The sequence below is a fragment of the Ambystoma mexicanum genome, chromosome 4q, assembly GCF_040938575.1.
Source record: "Ambystoma mexicanum isolate Mex_15411 chromosome 4q, UKY_AmexF1_1, whole genome shotgun sequence".
Taxonomy (NCBI): domain Eukaryota; kingdom Metazoa; phylum Chordata; class Amphibia; order Caudata; family Ambystomatidae; genus Ambystoma; species Ambystoma mexicanum.
Genome location: NC_090928.1, coordinates 1,100,291,847 through 1,100,310,247, shown reverse-complemented (window position 1 = coordinate 1,100,310,247; position 18,401 = coordinate 1,100,291,847).

Here is an 18,401-nt window from a genome sequence, read left to right as displayed (position 1 = left end):
TGGCAGGTGCCCTGCACTGCTGGGGGGTGGGGTGCTGGGGGACATGAGTGGGACATGAGTGGAGGCCTGCTGGCAGGTACCCTGCACTGCTGGGCGGTGGGGGTGCAAGGGGACATGAGTGGGGGCCTGCTGGCAGGTGCTCTGCACTGCTGGGGGGTGGGGGTGCAAGGGGACATGAGTGGGACATGATAGGTCGCCTGCTGGCAGGTGCCCCTGACTGCTGGGGGGTGGGGGTGCTGGGGGACATGAGTGGGGGCCTGCTGGCAGGTGCCCTGCACTGCTGGGGGGTGGGGGTGCAAGGGGACATGAGTGGGACATGTGTGGGGTCCTGCTGGCAGGTGCCCTGCACTGCTGGGGGGTGGGGGTGCTGGGAGACTTGAGTTGGTGATCATATTGCAACGTGACATGTGGCTTGGCAGGGGGGCATGCCCATGGTGGATGTGCTGCCTGCGGGACATGACCAGGGGTGCGGGGTAGTCCCCTGTGGTGTGGGCTGCCTGCAGGGGCCGTGGAGGGGGTAGTGGGGACACCTGGGAGGACCCACACTGCCCTGCCAATTCACGTGTAGGACTCCCCGCGCACCCCCGAAATACGCGTTCCCCGCTCTGACAGCAAAATCGCTTGTGAAACTTCATGCGCAGCCCGGTAATACACGTACCCTACTCCAATCGCGTGTGAAACTTCCTGTGCACCCCTAAAATACACGTACCCAGGCCAATCGTGTGTGAAACTTCCCGCACACCCCTGAAATACACGTACCCGGGCCAATCGCGTGTGAAACTTCCCGCGCATCCCTGAAATACACATACCCTATTCCAATCGCGTGTGAAACTTCCCGCGCACCCCTGAAATACACGTACCCAGGCCAATCGCGTGTGAAACTTCCCACACACCCCTGAAATACACGTACCCAGGCCAATCGCATGTGAAACTTCCTGCGCACCCCTGAAATACACGTACCCAGCCCAATCGCATGTGAAACTTCCTGCGCACCCCTGAAATACACGTACCCAGGCCAATCGCGTGTGAAACTTCCCTCGCACCCCTGAAATACATGTACCAAGCCCAATCGCGTGTGAAACTTCCCGCGCACCCCTGAAATACACCTACCCAGTCCCAATCGCATGTGAAACTTCACGCGCACCCCTGAAATACACGTACACAGGCCAATCGCGTGTGAAACTTCCCGCGCACCCCTGAAATACACGTACCCAGGCCATTCGTCTGTGAAACTTCCCGCGCACCCCTGAGATACACGTACCCAGCCCAATCGCGTGTGAAACTTCCCGCGCACCCCCGTAATACATGTACCCCACTCGCACAGGCCCTTTCGCATTTGAAAGTTCCCGCAAACCCCGGAATACACGTACCCTGCTGAAATCGTGTGTGAAACTTCCCGTAAACCCCAGTAATACACGTACCCCACTCGCACAGGCCCTTTCGCGTGTGAAACTTCACGCGCACCCCAGTAATACACATTCCCCGCTTGGCGTTTGCTATTTGGCAGCCCTGTAAAATGGTTCAGGGTTAGCGCAGCCCTTTGCACTGAATTGGGAATCTTGATGGCTTTTCCTTGCGCGAGGGCGTTCTTGGGGGCGTAACTGGCGCTGCTGCAGGGTCGCTGCACCACTATGCACCACAGCTGGTTTTGGAGGCTAAAATCCATGAATACACTGTGCGCGGAAATCGATTTTAGCGCACGCGGCTGGCGCAGACATTCGCATGCGCACAATGTGCGCCAGCCGCGTGCACCACTTTTGTGCGAAATTCTATGAATTACCCTGTGAGTCTTTTCTATTAGCTGTCGTTGAAAGCATTACCTTTAAGCAGAAACTATTGTCATTAAAATAAGAGCTTTGATATAAGAGCTTCAAATAGGAGACCGAATGAGGGTCTTTAATACTTTTCAATGGAGATGACATATGATGGATACATAGGCTTTTGGTGGTGTTTGGTCATGTGTGCACATAATTTAACACCCATTTCTAAGTCAAATATATATGATTTTCCACCCATTCCCACCCATCACATCTCCACCCAAAACCACACCTTTTTGCACACTTGCATTTGTATTCTGTGCTGAATGTGACAGCCATGTTTACTTCCAAACAGTGGTCGCTATACGTTAATATTTCTAAAAAATGTTTTGCTTGATTTTTTAATAAAAAAATATACACTAGTGCTTTTAAGCTATGTAACATATTTGTGATTAATTTGTATTAAAATTAAACAGTTTACTGATATAGATATGTCAGCTGCTTGGGAGTCCTTTCTTAGGCAGTCACGTTGATTTATCTTTTCCTGCCATGTAAAACTCCTAACTAAAAGCATTGTAGTATCTGCAGTGAGTGTAATCTCCAGGCTTCGAGCACATGCACGGAAAGTATGTGTAGTTTTAATATGGCTGCCACAAGCACTGAGGTTTTCTGTTCAACTCTAGGCCATATTTTAGTCCATTTTCAATGTCCATCACAATTTGCCTGCATTCCGGAGATGCGAGATTCTTTTATATATGCAGTCACTTTGATTCTGCTTTCTTTATTGTTAAACTTTCAGACTGAGAAAGGAAAGTCAGAACAAACTACCTTCAGGTAGCGGCAGAACATTCTCATGCCGGTTACCCTTTATACTTATTGCACCGCGATTCTTCCATTCAATTATTCATTCCTTATTTCTAAATAGTACATGTATCCGTTTTTTCCCAACGCAACACGTGCTTGCCCATCTGAAAAGTTGTCATTAGTTGGTCTTTTCTTTTGAAGAATCGGAGACGCAAGATTCTTTTAGAGGGATGCATCGCTTTAATTCCACTGTCTTCCTTTTTTTACCTGCAGCGCAATACATGTTTGTTTCACTGACAAGGAGTCATCAGTTGATCTTTTGGAGAATTGACTCGCCACGACGCCAGATTCGTGCTTCATTGATTAAATCCTGTTTTGGAGAGTATACATCTCGTCAAGCCTATGCATATATCATCCTATTGTGGACGTACTGGTAGGGGCAATTTGATTACCCCTGGGTCTGTTGTCCGAGGGGGCACTGTCCCATCCCCCCTCGTTGAGTTTTGGCTGGTGGCAGTGGATACTACTTTTTATATTCGACCGCAAATATATTCCTATGTGATTTTCCCATTGGTCGAGGCTAATACTTTTTCTATGCAGCCTCGTCATACCGCCGGTTTATTAAATTAAAATAAATTCACCGGTTGGTATTTTCTGCCAGAACTCGGTTTTTAAAATGGCGTATGTGTTCGCCTCTGTAACTCCAAACCAAAGGTTGAGCCCTTTGTTCCACTTTTGGCGGGCTTCTGCACAGAAGCCCTCCAGAGTGGTGCCATTCTGTCTGGGTACCACAGGGGTTGTGGGAGGGGGTTTAGGCTCCCTGGACTGAGTTGCCTTGCCAACTCAAGTTGCACTCTGGTGTGATTGGCCCAAGTGGTGAGCCGCCCGCTCACCACTTAGCATGTTTGATTGACAGCTAGGCTGAATGAATGGGGGTTTTCTGCATAAAAGCAGGGCTTTGGGGACTGGGACTTCAGAAGTCGCCACAGGACCTAAGAATCCGACGAGGGAGAAGCTGAGCCGACCTGCAAGGACGACACCTCCGGTGGAGCCCTGCTGAATCCACTCACCACTTCCCAACAACAGAGGAGAGATCCCTGCCGGAGAGTCTTCTTTCCTTTGACTGGTGGGAACAACCAGTCCCTTGCTTTTTTTTCACTTCCAGGATGTCTAGTGGTCGAATTGCCCGTGCTGAGCACCCCGACAACTGGATAGCCACTAACCACTGTACCGCGACCAAAAGGTGGTGCCTTGTGACTGAGCACTCCGTGGCTGGTCTCTTCCCTGGTGGTGCAACGATCTTCAACTTTCCTCTACGACGAGATCATCTCTTCTTCTGGCAAAGCCCCGACTTGCATCCACCACCAGGAACAACTGCCCCCGCCGGAGCTGTCTCTTCACTTTCAAGGTACTGTGTCCGCCTGGTTTCCCTTGTGACGTTTAGCGTGAGGTGTCTTAAATCCTTACCTTTCCACTGGGTCGCCTCCAGACCTTCTTAACTTTTGTTCTAAAACTGGTCCAACCTTTCTGTGACATTTTGCTGCAAAGACTTGAAGTGCATTTCCACTGTGAAATTTTTGGGACATACCGCCTTGCCTCTCTCCGAGTGGGTCTGGCCTCTGAACGTTGTGATCTACAGTATACCCTGCCTTGTTTGCCTTGCATTTGCTTCATAAAAGTGTTGGTACTGAGTTGGTTTCATACCCTGCCTTTTTCTCTCCCTTTCTAACGAATACTAGAGTGCCATCTAGGTTAAGCACTCACCTCTGTCTGCAAATAAGTGGTGTCTTTGAACCTAGACTTGTTGAAATAATGTTATGGGATTGATATATACTTATAGTAACTGTGATTGAAGTTGTTTGCCATATTAGTGCCAGTGTGTTTTTCATAGATGTGTTTTTAAATAAATAATTATACATCTTTACACCCAAGCTCTGATCCGCGTTTGCTTGTTCTTCTGTGTAAATTGCGCTATCTTGTATACTCCACATACTGCCTAACTCGTCTTGAGAGAAGTCTGACTGCTCAGCCACAGCTACCAGGTAAATCTGGGTGGTGCAGACTGCTACCAATTGGGTTTACTGCTAACTCCTGTAGTCTTAAACTTTTTGCAGTGGTCCCAGAGGGAACTGCACAGGTTTCTGCCTAACAGGGGTGCAAGGGGACATGAGTGGGGGCCTGCTGGCAGGTGCCCTGCACTGCTGGGGGGTGGGGGTGAAAGGGGACATGAGTGGGGGCCTGCTGGCAGGTGCCCCTCAGTGCTGGGGGGTGGTGGTGCAAGGGGAATGAGTGGGACATGAGTGAGGGCCTGCTGGCAGGTGCCCTGCACTGCTAGGGGGTGGGGGTGCAAGGGGACATGAGTGGGACATGAGTGTGTTAGGGAGAATTCTCTGTTTAGGCTGAATTTCCTAACCTAGTGAGTCCCCAGCAGCTTTGCTGGATTTCTGGAGTTTTTTTTTTTCCATCCTGCCAAGAGTGAGACTCTTTTCTCCCACTCTTGGACATGAATGTGGTTGATTCCTGTGAATGTCAATGTGTTCTATAGGCTATGGGGTCTTTTACTCCGTAGGGTCTCATGTGTTTTACTATGTGTGTTACACCGTACCCTCCGTGCCATAACACTGGGGCGTCCTAGAGGATCCCCACCATAGACTCCATACCCTGGGACTGACTACTGTCTCCCAGGGCATGTAAAGTCACCATTGGCTTTACTAGACCTAAATTTACTAACAGAACTAGTACAAACCTTCCTATTGTGGACGTACTAGTTGGAGTAATTCGATTACCCCTGGGTCTGTTATTCGAGGGGGCACTGTCCCGTCCCCCCTCGTCGAGTTTTGGCTGGTGGCAGTGGAAACTACTTGTTATATTCGACCCCGAATATAACTCTATGGGATTCTTCCCATTGTTGGAGGCTAATACTTTTTCCCGTTAGTCTCTAACATACCGCCGGTTTATTTTTCTTAAATAAATCTACCGGTCGGTATTTTCTGCCAGAACTCGATTTTTAAAATGGCGTCTGTGTTCACCCCTGTAACTCCGAACCAAAGGTTGAGCCCTTTGTTCCACTTTTGGCGGGCTTCTACACAGAAGCCCTCCAGTGTGGTGCCATTCTGTCTGGGTACCACAGGGGGCATGGGATGGGGTTTAGGCACCCTGGACTGAGTTGCCTTGCCAACTTAAGTCGCACTCTGTTGTGTATTGGCCCAAGTGGTGAGCCACCCCGCTCACCACTTAGCGTGTTTTGATTGACAGCTAGGCTGAATGAATTGGGGTTTTCTGCATAAAAGCAGGGCTTTTGGGACTGGATTTTCAGAAGTCGCCACAGGACCTAGGAATCCGACGAGGGTGAAGCTGAGCCGACCTGCAACGACGACACCTCCAGTGGAGCCCTGCTGAACCGTCTCACCACTTCCCAACGACAGAGGAGATCTCCCGGCTGGAGAGTCTTCTCCCCCTGACTGGTGGGAACAACCAGCCCCTTTGCTTTTTCTTCGCTTCCAGGTCGTAGTGGTTGAATTGCCTGTGCTGAGTACCCCGGCAAACGGATAGCCACTAGCCCATACCGTGACCAAAAGGTGGTACCTTGTGACGGTGCACTCCGCGGCTGGTCTCTTCCCTGGTGGTGCAACGATCTTCAACTTTCCTTCGACAACGAGATCATCTCATCTCTTGGCAAAGCCCCGACTTGCATCCACCACCAGGAACTGCCCCCGCCAGAGCTGTCTCTCCACATACAAGGTACCGTGTCCGCCTGGCTTCCCTGGTGACGGTTAGCGTGAGGTGTCTTAATCCTTGCCTACCCATCGGGTCGCCTCCAGTACTTCTTAACTTTTTGTTCTAAACTGGTCCAACCTTTCTGTGACAATTTGCTACAAAGACTCGAAGTGCATTTCCACTGTGATACTTTTTGGGTCATATCGCCTTGCCTCTCTCCGAGTGGGCCTGGCCTCTGAACTTTGTGATCCACAGTAGATCCTGCCTTACTTGCCTTGCATTTGCTTCATAAAAGAGTTGATACCGAGTTGGTTTCATACCCTGCCTTTTCTCTCCCGTTCTAACGAATATTAGAGTGCCATCTAGGTTAAAGCATTCACCTCTGTCTGCAAATAAGTGGTGCTGTTGAACCTAGACTTGTCTAAATATTGTTAGAGGAGTGAGATACTTATAGTAATTGTAATTGAAGTTGTTTGCCGTATTAGTGCCAGTGTGTTTTTCATAGATGTGTTTTTATAAATAAATAACTATATATCTTATACACACAAGCTCTGTTCCGTGTCTGCTTGTTCTACTGTGTAAATTGCCCTACTTTGTATACTCCACATACTGCCTAACTCTTCTTGAGGGAAGTCTGACTGCTCAGCCACAGCTACCAAGTGAATCTGTGTGGTACAGACTGCTACCAAGTGGGTTTACTGCCAAACACCTGTAGGCCTAAATCTTTTGCAGTGGTCCCAGAGGGAACTGCACAGGTTTCCGCTTAACAGAGTGGGGGCCTGCTGGCAGGTGCCCCTCAGTGCTGGGGGGGTGGGTGTGCAAGGGGACATGAGTGGGGGCCTGCTGGCAGGTGCCACTTAGTGCTGGGGGGTGGGGGTGCAAGGGGATATGAGTGGGGGCCTGCTGGCAGGTGCCCCTCAGTGCTGGGGGGTGGGTGTGCAAGGGGACATGAGTGAGGGCCTGCTGGCCCAGTCACCCTCCCAGAATTTACCATTGTCCGGGAGTGAGGGGACTGGTGCTGCGTCTGCCACTATGGCTGCAGCGGAAGGGGTGGGTGAGCCCCCACAGGGGCTTGCAATGGCGGAAGACAGTGTGGAGCCATACAGGTTGGTGGTTTCCACAGAGGAGGAGGAGGCCGCTACTGAGCCACACATGGGGCCTGGTGGGGGTGGTACCACTGGTGCAAGTGGTGCAGTCCAGGGCCAGGGGCAGGAGGCAGCACAGGTCACCGCGGAGGGGCCTGTGCATGTCGCCGTCCCTGACCCTGTGACAGTACCACCATGCACCAGCAGGGATGCCCCATCCCAGGCCCGTCCGCAGGTAGGGGGATGTCCATGTCATCTGACACTCCTCTACCTGCGGACCAGGGGACCCCTGGCCGTATGGAGAAGGTCCTGATTGGTGTAGTGTTGCGCACGCGTGACATTCGTGATGACGTGCGTGCTTCCCGGGGGGAGCATGCACGTCGTCACGAAGAGCAGCGTGCCAACGTGGCCCAGTTGGGATTGTCCATGGTCGGGGGTTTTGTACATGTGTCGGCCACTCTGGCGGCCCTCTCCTCCTCAGTGGAGACTATGCGCCAGTCGTTCTCCATGCCGTCTTCCGGCCCAGATGCCACCAGGGCCCCCTATGGACCTGCCCTGACCAACGCAGCCAGCTCGGTGGGGATCCCATCCCTGCCACAGTCGGGAGTCGGAGGTCCAGCAGGGGTGAACACCACAGCAACTGGACCCCAGCAGATGGAGGATGTGCCGGCATCATCGAGCAGGGCACGTGCAAAACGGCGTCGGTGGATTCCATCAGCCTGGATGCCGTCGTGCTGGGACATGTGTGGGACATATGTGGGGGCCTGCTGGCAGGTGCCCTGCACTGCTGGGGGGTGGGGGTGCAAGGGGACATGAGTGGGACATGCGTGGGGGCCTGCTATCAGGTGCCCTGCACTGCTGGGGGGTGGGGCTGCTGGGGGACATGTGTGGGGGCCTGCTGGCAGGTGCCCTGCACTGCTGGGGGTGGGGGTGCAAGGGGACATGAGTGGGACATGTGTGGGGGCCTGCTGGCAGGTGCCCTGTACTGCTGGGGGGTGGGGGTGCTGAGGGACATGTGTGGGGGCCTGCTGGCAGGTGCCCTGCACTGCTGGGGGGTGGGGTGCTGGGGGACATGAGTGGGACATGAGTGGAGGCATGCTGGCAGGTACCCTGCACTGCTGGGCGGTGGGGGTGCAAGGGGACATGAGTGGGGGCCTGCTGGCAGGTGCTCTGCACTGCTGGGGGGTGGGGGTGCAAGGGGACATGAGTGGGACATGATAGGTCGCCTGCTGGCAGGTGCCCCTGACTGCTGGGGGGTGGGGGTGCTGGGGGACATGAGTGGGGGCCTGCTGTCAGGTGCCCTGCACTGCTGGGGGTTGGTGGTGCAAGGGGACATGAGTGGGACATGCGTGGGGGCCTGCTATCAGGTGCCCTGCACTGCTGGGGGGTGGGGCTGCTGGGGGACATGTGTGGGGGCCTGCTGGCAGGTGCCCTGCACTCCTGGGGGTGGGGGTGCAAGGGGACATGAGTGGGACATGTGTGGGGGCCTGCTGGCAGGTGCCCTGTACTGCTGGGGGGTGGGGGTGCTGAGGGACATGTGTGGGGGCCTGCTGGCAGGTGCCCTGCACTGCTGGGGGGTGGGGTGCTGGGGGACATGAGTGGGACATGAGTGGAGGCCTGCTGGCAGGTACCCTGCACTGCTGGGCGGTGGGGGTGCAAGGGGACATGAGTGGGGGCCTGCTGGCAGGTGCTCTGCACTGCTGGGGGGTGGGGGTGCAAGGGGACATGAGTGGGACATGATAGGTCGCCTGCTGGCAGGTGCCCCTGACTGCTGGGGGGTGGGGGTGCTGGGGGACATGAGTGGGGGCCTGCTGTCAGGTGCCCTGCACTGCTGGGGGGTGGGGGTGCAAGGGGACATGAGTGGGACATGTGTGGGGTCCTGCTGGCAGGTGCCCTGCACTGCTGGGGGTGGGGGTGCTGGGAGACTTGAGTTGGTGATCATATTGCAACGTGAATTGTGGCTTGGCAGGGGGGCATGCCCATGGTGGATCTGCTGCCTGCGGGACATGACCAGGGGTGCGGGGTAGTCCCCTGTGGTGTGGGCTGCCTGCAGGGGCCGTGGAGGGGGTAGAGGGGACACCTGGGAGGACCCACACTGCCCTGCCAATTCACGTGTAGGACTCCCCGCGCACCCCCGAAATACGCGTTCCCCGCTCTGACAGCAAAATCGCTTGTGAAACTTCATGCCCAGCCCGGTAATACACGTACCCTACTCCAATCGCGTGTGAAACTTCCTGCGCACCCCTAAAATACACGTACCCAGGCCAATCGTGTGTGAAACTTCCCGCACACCCCTGAAATACACGTACCCAGGCCAATCGCGTGTGAAACTTCCCGCGCACCCCTGAAATACACATACCCTACTCCAATCGCGTGTGAAACTTCCCGCGCACCCCTGAAATACACGTACCCAGGCCAATCGCGTGTGAAACTTCCCGCACACCCCTGAAATACACGTACCCAGGCCAATCGCGTGTGAAACTTCCTGCGCACCCCTGAAATACACGTACCCAGCCCAATCGCGTGTGAAACTTCCTGCGCACCCCTGAAATACACGTACCCAGGCCAATCGCGTGTGAAACTTCCCTCGCACCCCTGAAATACACGTACCAAGCCCAATCGCGTGTGAAACTTCCCGCGCACCCCTGAAATACACCTACCCAGTCCCAATCGCGTGTGAAACTTCACGCGCACCCCTGAAATACATGTACACAGGCCAATCGCGTGTGAAACTTCCCGCGCACCCCTGAAATACACGTACCCAGGCCATTCGCGTGTGAAACTTCCCGCGCACCCCTGAGATATACGTACCCAGCCCAATCGCGTGTGAAACTTCCCGCGCACCCCCGTAATACACGTACCCCACTCGCACAGGCCCTTTCGCATGTGAAAGTTCCCGCAAACCCCGGAATACACGTACCCTGCTGAAATCGTGTGTGAAACTTCCCGTGAACCCCAGTAATACACGTACCCCACTCGTACAGGCCCTTTCGCGTGTGAAACTTCACGCGCACCCCAGTAATACACATTCCCCGCTTGGCGTTTGCTATTTGGCAGCCCTGTAAACTGGTTCAGGGTTAGCGCAGCCCTTTGCACTGAATTGGAAATCTTGATGGCTTTTCCTTGCGCGAGGGCGTTCTTGGGGGCGTAACTGGCGCTGCTGCAGGGTTGCTGCACCACTATGCACCACAGCTGGTTTTGGAGGCTAAAATCCATGAATACACTGTGCGCGGAAATCGATTTTAGCGCACGCGGCTGGCGCAGACATTCGCATGCGCACAATGTGCGCCAGCCGCGTGCACCACTTTTGTGCGAAATTCTATGAATTACCCTGTGAGTCTTTTCTATTAGCTGTCGTTGAAAGCATTACCTTTAAGCAGAAACTATTGTCATTAAAATAAGAGCTTTGATATAAGAGCTTCAAATAGGAGACCGAATGAGGGTCTTTAATACTTTTCAATGGAGATGACATATGATGGATACATAGGCTTTTGGTGGTGTTTGGTCATGTGTGCACATAATTTAACACCCATTTCTAAGTCAAATATATATGATTTTCCACCCATTCCCACCCATCACATCTCCACCCAAAACCACACCTTTTTGCACACTTGCATTTGTATTCTGTGCTGAATGTGACAGCCATGTTTACTTCCAAACAGTGGTCGCTATACGTTAATATTTCTAAAAAATGTTTTGCTTGATTTTTTAATAAAAAAATATACACTAGTGCTTTTAAGCTATGTAACATATTTGTGATTAATTTGTATTAAAATTAAACAGCTTACTGATATAGATATGTCAGCTGCTTGGGAGTCCTTTCTTAGGCAGTCACGTTGATTTATCTTTTCCTGTCATGTAAAACTCCTAACTAAAAGCATTGTAGTATCTGCAGTGAGTGTAATCTCCAGGCTTCGAGCACATACACGGAAAGTATGTGTAGTTTTAATATGGCTGCCACAAGCACTGAGGTTTTCTGTTCAACTCTAGGCCATATTTTAGTCCATTTTCAATGTCCATCACAATTTGCCTGCATTCCGGAGATGCGAGATTCTTTTATATATGCAGTCACTTTGATTCTGCTTTCTTTATTGTTAAACTTTCAGACTGAGAAAGGAAAGTCAGAACAAACTACCTTCAGGTAGCGGCAGAACATTCTCATGCCGGTTACCCTTTATACTTATTGCACCGCGATTCTTCCATTCAATTATTCATTCCTTATTTCTAAATAGTACATGTATCCGTTTTTTCCCAACGCAACACGTGCTTGCCCATCTGAAAAGTTGTCATTAGTTGGTCTTTTGTTTTGAAGAATCGGAGACGCAAGATTCTTTTAGAGGGATGCATCGCTTTAATTCCACTGTCTTCCTTTTTTTACCTGCAGCGCAATACATGTTTGTTTCACTGACAAGGAGTCATCAGTTGATCTTTTGGAGAATTGACTCGCCACGACGCCAGATTCGTGCTTCATTGATTAAATCCTGTTTTGGAGAGTATACATCTCGTCAAGCCTATGCATATATGATTACCTTTTCTAATTCAAGTTTAGTTTAAACTTGTCCCTCTGATTTTGACTATTTGTGAGTCTAGTAGAAGTGGGGTAATTTAGTTCTCCTTTTCTTACAGGCAGATTTCAGATGCCTATGAAATCAATTGATACACGGCTCTGGTTTACAAAATAACGTGCCGTTCAGGTTTCATTTTTAATAAGATGCTTAATTGTTTTGTTCTGAGACAGAGTGCCTAGTTTCTTAGTATTTACACACATATTATTTGGTTATTTTTCAGTGTTTTATATTGAATGCCCTGATGAAGGCATTGCCACCGTATGCTCCCATGTCGAAACTAGAACCCTCCACTAAGCCCACTTTTCATCTTGGAACAAAATGTGAAGTTTTCAGTGGTTTGGGTCGAGGTTGTTTTGTAGCTGTATTAAGACATTGGCCCTCATTACAACCCCAGCGTTAACCAATGGCGCTATTAGCTATTAGCGCCATGGTTAACGCCGGTAACTTACCGATTCCGCCATGGTGAAATGGGGAATTACCACCCCATTCCAAGGTTGGCGGGGCGGTAATTCCTCATTTACCATTGGCCCTTCCCCATTCCCATTTTTGCCCCATAGGGCTCAATGGGAAAGGGGAAGGCGGTAATTACGGTACGCGCAAATTGCGGTACTGTAATTACCTTCAAGGTCCCTTTGCGGATCCTTACCTTAACGGCTGGTCCAGACCAGCCGTTAAGGTCAGGCGCAGCAAAGGGACCTCGTAGTAAGGCGTTAAGGGGTTAACGGCGCTGCAACCTTTTACGGCGCTGTTAACCCCTTAACGCCTGGGTCGTAATGACCCCCATTCTTTTTGAATATTTGCTATTATTGCATCAGCTCCAGATATGTTTAACATGCATCTTTAGACTACGTGCTACTAGTTGGCAGGTTGATGCTCATACAACTATGCCATCTACGTGGTTGCATACTGATATGTATCATCTGTTTCTGTGATAATCCAAAACTAACCTGCCCTATTATTTTAGTGATACATGTTATGTATCTGCACCCTTCATTATAATGTGTTTAATTTGTTTTTAATTAAACATTTCTTTTGTTTCTTGACACAATACATTTTAATGGTGTGTATGAATACATAATGCACACTAGACATCTGCTTCTTGACATTTTTTACAAATCACGTAGGCTTATGGCCACACATTGTTAATCAATATATGTTGACTTAATTCAGCCATTATTTGAGTGCAATACAAAGTCTGTTTTCTTTACATTACATGCTGCCACAAGGTGACCATTTTCTTTGTTCGTTTCTCTTTATTAGCCGATATAGTATTGGTAGCCATTTTCTTAGCTCGTTTCTCTTTATCAGCCAATGTGGTATTGGTAGCCATTTTTTTATCTTGTTTCTCTTTATTAGGCGTTATACTATTAATCCCCAGTTATATAAAATAAAACATAAATTCAGACTGGACGCCGTTTACCCTCTTGCTGAGGGAAAACACCATCCTCTTCTATGTTCCTAGACAGCCAACTGTCCAGTCCTTTAATCTGAAACAGCATTGGGCCAGCTGTCTGACCAATGCCGGAGCATGACATGGACGCATCAGAAAATGGACCGCAGTGTCTGGCGCCGAATGCCCAGCACGTAGCCCAGGGCTGCAGTGGTGAATCTCCTGTGCCTGTCACAACCTGTGCAGGCCTCTGGAAAGCACGGAAAGGGCCACGTGGGGAGGCTTGCTACACCGAAAGCGGAGGGTAGCTTGCAAGTCGAGGCCTTTATGGCATGAAATGGAGAGTGTGTTTAATGTATTTTGGAACTTAATCTCTATTTTTCTTGGGACAGTTCTGCTGCTGACTCACAACCAACTCGAATCTCTAGAGAGGATAGCCTATCCTTGGCACTGGTTGGACAAATTGAAGCAAAGGTGGCATACTAATTTCTTTTTAGATGTTTAACCATAAGGACTGAAGCAGCTCAGATCTGAGTTGTGTTGCACGTTTGGCATAGTGCCCTTTAAACCCCCCACGACCCTATTACTTATGTCCAGAGTAGAATGTTGTGATAGTCATTTTTAGTATAGACGTTTTTTAGCAAATATTTCATGCATATAAATAAATGTACTCTCCCTTGTGTGTCGACCCAGTCCCCTGAAATGCTATTTTGTGAGGCTTCAAAAGGTTAAACAAATGTTAATTTGCGGGGTTTCCCTGGGTATGTATAAGAACACAAGATGCCTGTCATATTGAAGTTTTCTGGCCATTACACTCCAGTTAGGATCACTAGCCAACTGCTTGCGTGGATTTGCATTAAGTCATTACGTTTTCTAGAATGCGTCCCGCGCAAAGAGAATTGGCTGATTCAGGGACTAAAGCATCTTCTTGTGGATTTTCTTTTTTTTTTCTATTTTTTTCCCTGCATCCGCCATCTGGCAAATGAGTGTGTACCGTGGCCCTGACTGAAATACTAGGGGTTTGAGTTACAAAAAAAGTGAAATGCAGTCGCAACTTGTGGACAAGTGGATTGCGACTATGATCACTTGCATTTTGCGGTGACATTTGGATTCACAAAGCAACAGACATGCAGTCCTTAAAAAGTCGTTTTAAAGTTGCATGTGCCACAAATTACAACCGCAAATTGGCATGATTCAAACATAAATGTTGATCTACAGGTGCAAGTTCCTGAAAATACAATAATTTCAATTCAATTCAATTCGTTAGATATACATGTAGCAACAAGGCTTTGTATAACACATGACATGTAATATATATACAAGAATTACACAGATCACCTCTAAAAGCCACTAAAAAGAGAGTCAATGCTTATTCGAGACACTTAAAAATATCAGCAATATGCATATAAAATCGACCAATAAAATATATCAAATCTATATCAATTCCTTGCACAAAAACCATCCATAAAAGAGATATTTCATTCATAATAGTCACATTATTATATGCTTTAAAAAACCTCAACCGAAGTAGAACTAGGGATTCACATTCTATAATCAAATGATACACAGTTTCACTAACCAAGTTTCCACATAAACGACAGAATGTGTGTGGATAATATAATTGATTATTCCTGCTATTTGATGATAGAACCACTGACGCATTAAATTTGATTAAAAGATAAGTACGAAAGATACACGGACTAGGATAAGCAGTGATAGAAACCGTAGGAGATGTTCTAGACATTATTTTGTTACAATAGTCCCTGGTTGATGTCCTACTCCCAACATGAAGCATGTTATTCACGAATGTAACCTCACGTAATTTGCTCTGCAACCAATGTTTTACATCGCCAAATATAAAAGTATTACTACCCTCATGTAACCATTTCTTATGTGTACACTTTAAAACACTGATGGTGCCTATGGATATATTGTCATCCAGACCTAAAATAGCTTTCAAATAGGGCACAATAATGGTGTCTGTGTGCACTGTAAGTAATCGCTGAAATAGCAATACACATTGGGCAGCATACATATTCCAAAGGACCCTTAAGTTAAATTCTAAGTATAAGTATTCCACACTTACACATTGGGGGAGGCAGAACAATCTCCTCAATAGTTTTGCTTCAAAGACAATAATTTGGTTCTTATATTTTAGGCCCCAAATTGTTACTCCATACGACAACATGGCCAACATCTTCGCATTGTAAATAGACAAAACAGCGGATGCACAATACCCATTGTTACGTCCAATGAATGCACTTAGTACGTTTACAGATATAATGCACTTTGTTTTCAAATCGGCCCAGTGTAAATCCCATTTCATTTTATCATCAACAATAAGACCTAAATATTTATAGGATGACACTTGCTCAAGAGGTTCAGTGCGTAATGTCCATAGATAGTTTTTGGGTCCAGGTTTCTGAGTAAAGACCATGATTTTACTTTTAGCAATATTAATCCTAAAACTGTTCGTTTCCGAATACGTAATGAAGACATTGTGCATCAATTGCAGGCCAGCAGGCGTATAATCCAAGAGTAGAAGATCGTCTGCATAAGCAAGCCATCCTATAGTAATAGTCTTAATTTTTACAGGATTTGCAGCTTGGATGTTAAACGCAGCATACATATCGGCTAGGTACAAATTAAATAGAAAGGCCGCAATCATGAAAATACAATAATTACAAAAAAAATCTTTGAAGAGGTGTCAAACGCTAGTGAAAGTGAACAATTTTCAAGGATTTCTTATTTATTTATTTATTTTTTTAAGGAAAATTGCTCCTGAAAAGTGATATATGCCACGGTTAGAACTAGAGCAACCTCGGAAAGAAACAAATGTTGCCTTTTTCTTTTGTGAATCGGGTTACACCATCACCACTTCGCCACACACACCTACAATGCAAACACAACGTGAGTGTGTCTCAATTTACAACTGCCCATGTAGTTGCAGTTTTTTTGTGGGGCTGGCTACAATTGTCCTTTTCCACACCTATATAAATCGTGTGCAGTTTTCTCCAGCTGAATGATTGCACATTTTCACAGCTACAAGTAAATTTGGACTCACAAAAATGCTTTCTGAATTAAGCAGTACATCTTTAGCTCTTTGCCTTTCTTTTATTTTCTCAGATATCCTTTCAGCCTGTTAGTTCCCATAGAGCATCGCAAGTACATTGTCCCAAATGTGTAGCAAATCGTATGTTTCTTTTGCCTTTAAGAATTTCTTCTTGCATCGGTCTGTTTATGAACCCTTCAATTGTCGCTGCAACTATCTACAGGTTTTGAAACTAACAATCTTTATTTCACTCACATTATGATGTGTGAGAGTGGTTTCATAATAATATGTATCTATAGAGGCATTTCTTAATGCGTGCTTGTAATGTCCTACCTCTATGGCCGTTACGGTTCAGAGGAATAGTCCTCTTTCTGTGAAGGTGGAAAGTGGGCCGTGTCCCACGTGGTATGAGGGGAGGGGTTACCGCCTGGGAAGGCAGTCGATATTAAATGAAGAAAGGTAGCAGACGTACTCTCGCCTCGGTCTATTATTTCATTGCACACGCCTGGCTGCCTTGATGTATTGTTAAACTCTGCATGCGGTCCTGTAAGTTAGATGTCAACAATGGCGACGAGGATTAATCCGATGCCGGAGCACGCTTAAAAGCCCTGACAGCCGGCGGTTTGAGAATCCAGGTACTCGGCTGCCTACTCTGCTGATCCGGAGCTACTCACGAAGCACGCGAGACTCCGCCGCAACCAAGTAAGAGTCCCCGACCGCGCCACAGCCATATATGCCGGCAAGGAGCTGCCGACCCACGTGTCACGCGAGCCGCGTATTACACGCGGTGCTCAGCGGAAAGAGCACGCATATGCCGGTCGACCTACATTTCGGCCCTGCACGCGTGCGAATTCATCGCGTACTACACGCGGTGCTCAGCGGACAGAGCACGCGTATGCCGTTTGACCTACATTTCGGCCCTGCACGCGTGCGAAATCATCGCGTACTACCGTGCTGCCTCAGGCTCAGCGCGAGAAGCGCATCAAAGGCCTACCACACGTGAAACCATTCCAGAGCACGGGGGGGGCTGAAAACTACACGGCAAGCTGCTAAGAAGCGAGAAGTACATCAAAGGCCTACCAAGTGCACAATCATTCCAGAGCACGCAAAAGGGGAGCTGAAAGTCACACGGCTAGTCGCTAAGACACTTATTCGGGCACAGACAGGAAACAAATATGTCTGCAGACAACCCAGACAGTGGCAGTTTGAGCCCCTCTTCCAGTTCCACGCCCCGTCAAGCCACCCACAAAGACGACTGTGGCTCAGAATCAATACAACTACTAGCCGTGCCGCCGTTCGACATGTCAGACACAAGTAGCCTTGCCCCCAGATGGGCCAGATGGCTCAAAGAACTACATGTTTACATAGATGCATCAGGGGTAAGGGAGGAGCGCCGACTGAGAGGAATCCTACTCCACTCACTAGGACCAGTGGTACGAGACATCGTTTTTGAAATGCCTGAGTCCACCACAGACACCTTCCAAGGTATCATCGACGCCCTGAATGCCTATTTCGCACCATTGCGAAATGTTGACTACGATCGTCATATTTTCCACACCTCCACACAGGACAGCAGTGAAAACATGGACAGTTTTGTAATGCGTCTTAGAAAAAGAGCGAAATATTGTGATTTTGATAGATATTCAACGGAAGAAGCAATAAAATCCCAAACCATCGCCGGCTGTGCCTCTCAAGAATTTAGGAAGAAATTACTACAAAAGAGCAGGACATTAGAAGAGATACTGCAACTCGCGCGAGCGGACGCCGCCCTCACGCAACAGACGGAATCACTGGACAACATCAAAATCACTCAGTCTGCCTCCACGGCTTCAATATGCCCCATCAGAACGTCCAAAGAAGCACCACGTCCCACTGAACAAAAAAAATGCTATAGGTGCGGTTTTAAATATCCTCACGTTGGTCCATGTCCAGCCATAGGACACAACTGCGACAAGTGCGGAGGTGAAAACCATTTCCAATCGGTATGCAGAAACATCAAGTTCTTTCCATCCACTGAAGTGCACCGGG